The sequence below is a fragment of the Atta cephalotes genome (genome assembly GCF_000143395.1).
Source record: "Atta cephalotes unplaced genomic scaffold scaffold00008, whole genome shotgun sequence".
Taxonomy (NCBI): domain Eukaryota; kingdom Metazoa; phylum Arthropoda; class Insecta; order Hymenoptera; family Formicidae; genus Atta; species Atta cephalotes.
Window position 1 is genome coordinate 2,427,974 of NW_012130072.1, and position 6,554 is coordinate 2,434,527.

A 6,554-nucleotide genomic window follows, 5' to 3' on the forward strand; every position below is an offset into this window, starting at 1 on the left:
CTCTCTCTCTCTCTCTCTCTCTCTCTCTTTCGAAAATGTATTATGAACTGTATTAAATTTCCGAAACGTTTTTGAATTCTTGAATTCTTATATAGGAGGAGGAAGCAACATAAATTTTTTTGATTTTATATTTCTAGATCGTAACACTCTTAACTTTATCTCAAAACTTTCGGAATATCAAAATCTAGAACCGTAGACTTTTTACAGATTTTATCTGTCATATCAAAAAATTTTCAACTCCTTGAATGTATCTTCTATCAATTAAATCATTTAAATCTTTATATTGCTTGATAAAAACAAGATTCATTATTCTACAACATGCTATTTGACTGTTATATGTATTTTCATATTGTCTAATTAAAAATATGTTGACTACTAAATATGTATTCCATTTCCAAATCTCTCCATCGCACGATACTCATCTTCACAGAGTTTCACTCTGTTGAAATTTTCCTCGCATTGCACCCTCCAAAAAGCCGAGTACAGAAAACTTTCGAGAAACGCCGCGGACTCCATTCCGACATTTCTCTCTTTACTCCGCAGTGGGATTTTTCCTCTTCCTCTCCATACCTACTATATCCCGCAGATTTACGAGCAACGCGAGCACGTACTTCACGAGCCGTAATTTGAAAAAAAAATTCGCTCTCGCGGTCGGTGGTTGCACCGTGGTTTACAATGACGGTAAAAAATGGATTATATCGCACTTAAGTTTTGTTACCTCACTCGCGAATTTTTACCCATTTCGTTCTCTACGAAGTACTAGTTGAATGTAACCAAATATCGATAGTTCCCCAATCTTATCGCCATTCTACATGGCGCAATTGTTTTCCGGTTTGTAAATCGTTTAGTGTGTTGTATATCTCGATGTGTCCAATTTGCAGTATTCGAGAAGCTTCCCAGAAATAAAATCTTTGAATCAAGTGTAATCATACTTTTTTTAACTCATTCAATACCAAGAAAAATTGTAAGACTATCCTAACGACTCTCTTCGAATTTTAATCTAGATTAGAAGTTTAATTAGAAATTGATAAATTCTTCATACCAAATAAAATTAGAATGAAATAAAAAATAGTTTAATAAAAAATAAATAGGTTAATAAAATACCCTTTCTAAAATTTTATATAAATGAAAGGATTAAATAATTCAAGAATTTAACAAAAATATAAAAATCAATTCAAAAATATATAAATCGCCGATATTAACTTATATCCAAAGATTATAGTGATCAATCATTAAGTATATAGATAAATTGAAGAATAATAAAATGACATTGTTTCATTATTGATTATGCGGCCATTCGATACTCTTGTTCTCTACTCAGCTATATCTTTCGAGATTGGTTCTATCAAAGGATCGATGAGTTGGAACGAAGGAAGGAAATTAGCTGATATTTCAATCACAGGATAAGTTTCTACTGCTATATTAGCTCTTCAATACAATCTACATTTGTTCTAATAAGAACTATCTTAAATCCGATAAATTAAAAATAAAGTTTGATAACTTATCTGTTTAGTTCTTCAAATATCTTCAACAGATTTATACAGTCGTGTATCGAAAATTTTCAAAATTATATATAATATTCTCAAAAATATGTGTAATACTATATCTTTATCGACAGAACAACTGAAAATAGTAATATTATCAATGTGATACATTTGATAGCCATTAAATGTAAATAATACCTACTAATAAATATCATAAATGTTATAAAATACAATATATACACATTAATATTCTCAAATATCATGAAAAATTATTAAAAAATAAAATAAAAATTTATTTTATAATAAAATCCAAATTAACATATTATCTATATTTCAAAATAAATAATAAATAAATAATTTTTTAATTTTTAAAAGTTAATATTGTATTGTTAATATATAAATATCAATATATCTTCAATAAGAAATTACATACATAGTATGATCTTGTTTTTTCGATAAATATATACTTAATAAATTTTTAATTAAAGAGGAGATTTAAAAAGACTCGTTATCTTTCGAGGTCATTATTAACAAGTCTTCATCTCTGAAATTCTACTCGCGTACTTCACTAAGGAGAACGCCATTTTCTCATCTCTGCTATATAAACATCGCTGACCCTTCTCAATCTTCCGAAAACAACGTTGACCCTCAGTCGAGTACAATGAAACAACCCTCACGTATGGTATGCTCTTATATTTTCCTGCATTTCGGTGCCCGAGGCCAGCCTGATTAAAGTATCTAAGAATCTAAGATAATAATTCTGTTTCAACTTCAAAGTATTAAGTATTCAGGAAATCATTTATGGAAAAATTTTCTCAAAGAAACACTCACAACATTAAGTGTACCAAACATATTGTAAACAGCTATATTGCAAACGGAAGGAGAATTATAAATATAGATTTCCGAAGATCAATAAACCAAGAAAGTAATATATGCAACAATACTATAACGTGACATTTAGATGATCCATAATTAGTAAATTTTATAATCCGAAAATTTTCAAGGAATTCATAATGCTTAAAGCATAATTAGAATATTTCATTGCTCGTAAAAGCGAACTTTCGGTAAACTAATGAAAAATATAGTTTTAAAAAATTCATGATTTTTTTATCATCCTGTATTTAAAGTGTATTAAAATTAGTAATTGTTGGAACTTTTCAAATTATATACATATATTGACAGATTCCGAATAGTACTAACAGGATCTGTAATTAAAAATGGGAATATTTATCTTTTTCTTGTACTACTCGAGAAGGAAGGTATTACAACCATAACTCTGTTTAAAAATAATTATAGAGTATAGATCTCTATTAGTATTAACGAGAAATATCGCTGAAATCATTACGATAAATTATCAGCACACATTCTACAAGTGTCACACTGTCTTTTATATAGAGTACAAGTAATGAACAACAATGCTTCTAATACTTAAAACAAGTAATTAGTTACTGTCTTTCAATATTAGTCAATATTTCTGTAATAAATAAATATATATATATATATATATGTATAACACTAATTGAATAATTTACTAATTGATAATATTCAATAATAAGAAAAATATACTAAATATAATAAATGTGTCCTTAATATCTAAAATTCTTTCAAAATAAATAGTCAAAATAATATCGTAACTATTATGTTTCTTCTGTGAATTATATTTGAAATTCAAGAGAACTATCGAGTGTCATGTCTTAAAATAGTCTGATAGGATAAGATGGCATTGCATGACGTTACCTTAAAATGGGGCAAACTGCAGATCCTTTCAGTTCCTTCTCAATAACATAGAATGTACAGTCATCAACAGCCTCTTGTGCTATCTCAAATATCCTAAGAATGTCGACAGCGTACAGCGTGATACCTCTGTATTGCATCTAACGCGAAACTAGCACGAGAAATGAAATACTATGTGAAACCATTTCTCCTTCTAATATTTTCCTTATTTTTATTAAAAATTTTATATTTGAGGAAATACTAAATAATTATGCACCTTTCTAAATATCAAAAAAATACAAAAAGAATTATGTATAGATTAATAACTCTTATAAGAAGCTTCACATTTTTAGAAGCGATATATTATTATTGTATATGTATTTCTTCTCTGTATTTCTTCTTTTCATCTTTCAATATTTATCTATTAACATCTGCTACTATGAAATTATTTTGCTTTGCCATTCATAATTCCATTCTAGTCTTTAAACAAAAAAAAAAAAGATTCCAGATCATCGTAGATATTGTCACTCATTCTCTCTTCTTTTTTTCATTTATTCTCTCTTCCTCCTTTCTCAGAATAATAAAAACTCGCGAATACTGCTGAGTTCTGCAATTTCACGAACCAGCGCTCGTCGTTTGCTTTAATGTTCAAACGGAGAAAACTTTGTGTCATCGCATATCGATAGGCACATTTTACGACAGTCTGATCCATGCCATATTTTTACAGATTTTCCTCTTGATTCTTCATGTAGATTATTCTTTTTATAACTATACGTCGCAACGTTTCCCATATCACAACATGTCATAAAATTGATAGTTAAAGAAAGATCATTTCCTCCTGGCAAATAGCCTCTAAATATTTCATTTTAACATGAATCAGCTTTTTTTTCAGATTTGATAATTTTTAAGATTATGATTAAAAACACATTTGGTAGTTTTGAAACTACCAAATGTATATTTATATAAATCTATTAATTATATAAATCTATTAATTACTCGCTGTATATATGCTAACGATTATATTATTGATAAAATATAATAATAGTCAAATAATTTAGTCCATTTAATGATAAACACAGAACTTCAATACATATTGATGTATTAACTTCAATACATATTGATGTATTAACTTCAATACAGGTTTTTCTAAATATACTCTATGACCCAAAATTATATTAAGTGCATTTTTTATCACAATCTAAAAATAAAAGTTAAATTTGATATATGTATTTGTATATATGTATATATAAACAACCTCTTTTTTAAAAAATTTTCTTCTATCACCGATAGAAAGCTAAAATTTTTCAAAAAATCAATATTCTCATTTTTTTTTCAAGCATTAAGAACTGTATTGCTTGTGCCAATCCCGAAATAAAATGGGCATGTAGAATTGAAAAGGATTTTGCGGCTTTTGCTACTTCCAGGCGAATTACTTCTCAAGATTTTTAAGCCCTTTGCACGCCATAGAATGGATACATAAGCGAGGATCATCGCTATGAATATGTCCATACATCGGAATGTAAATAAGCGAAAAGCTCTGCTCGATCCGCTTTGCAATATGTTGGAAAGCTCGTACTGCTTGCACTGAGAACTTTTTCGCAAACAATCTAGAGCGACACTCTAACGACCGATTGTTTTACTAGCAATTAGCGACATATATATATACATAGATAAGCTTAGAAGTCCACAAAATCACACTTGTTACGAACTGCAGAATTTCGAAGTAGTAAATTTTGTATGTTTTCTTGACCTAAACCATCACTTCATACATTCGTGTGTAAACCGGAAAAATTTAGAAAAAGAAGCATAAAATAAAGCAATGTAAAATCAATAAAACTAAATGTATAAATAAACATTAAAATAAATATTATCACGCTAATCGTTTTTTACTATATCCGTTTTATAAATGAAACGGATTTTAGCCATAATTTTTCTTTACTCTTCCTTAATTAATTCCTCTAATAATTAGAATACTCCATAAAAAGTCCGCACAGAAAAATACGACCAAGGAAAATACGACCGTCCATTACACGCGTAAGACCTTTCAGTTTTTTGTCCGCTTTCTTTCTTTCCATTCGACCCCTTTTTTTCTTTCTAACAAGACATTTGAGAATGAATAGTGAGGTCAATGACGTAATTACGAGATTGAAAAGGCTACAAGATCCCTCATCAATGTGTTTCTTACATCTGATTTGTAGTATCCGTAACGACTGTCAGATCTAAAAATATAAACATATTTTTATATAAATTCGAGATATTTTAATTAATATTTAATTTAAAAATAGATAGAAATAGAGAGAGAGAGAGAGAGAGAGAGAGAGAGAGAGAGAAAATTTTTGCATCAAGATGTGAAAGATTTTAACAATGTCTATATATGAAATCAGTAATTCTTTGTGTAATTCTTTGTGTTGTGCTTCAGCCAAACAACTCTTCAATAGAAATTTTTCGCACGGAAACTTATTGAAAAGTGGTCGCAACAGAGAAATTATTCGACCGGAAGGTCTACAGAATTCGATTCGATGGGCGATGATCTTCTTAACTGGCCGTTTCACAACGTGAGAAAGTCGCAGAATTGGCTACCAGCCAGAGAGATAGCCGCGGAAATACGATTGGACGATCGTGCCGAGTCCTTGGACGAGTCGCTCGAAAATGCACATTTCCCTCTTTTCTTTCGACGCTATTGGACGTATAGGAGTGTCCGTCGTCACGAAATTGAGAAGAGTCGACGTAAAGGAGGATCTTAGAAAAACGATAGAGAAATAGACGAGAAGAGAAAATCTTGCTTACAAAAGGAGCGATAGTCCTTTTGCAAGAATATCCCTCGCGCAGCAACTGTTACTTTAAACGCAGCTGTACGAAAAGTAAGTAGAAGAATATCATGCATAAAACGCGAGATGTTATATCGTCTAGAAACGAATATATCGTTCAGATGATCATAAAGCCGCAAAATTTCGCTTACGATAATTTCTTTCTTACAGAAATTAGAAACTAATCGTATATCGACGATGAGTCATGAACAAAATTTTATATTAGAAAGGTTGATATAAAGCAGAGTTAGGAAATAATACGTTACTTACAGTAATGTTACCGTTACAGTTATTTTTTCGGTAACGATCAATACTTTTTTGTCTGTAATGGTTAGAACGGTAACATCATTTGAACGATAATGGTAATGATTTCATCATTACTTTTATTGTTATTTTAATCCTTTACTACTTACTTTTTCCTTTCCTTATTCTATTCAAGTAGATTCAATAGAATACAATATATTTTTTTATTGGATAGAAATTTTAAATATTGAAAAATATTGAAAAATTTAAAAAAACTTGTGTTATATACATATAAAGACTTGTTTCT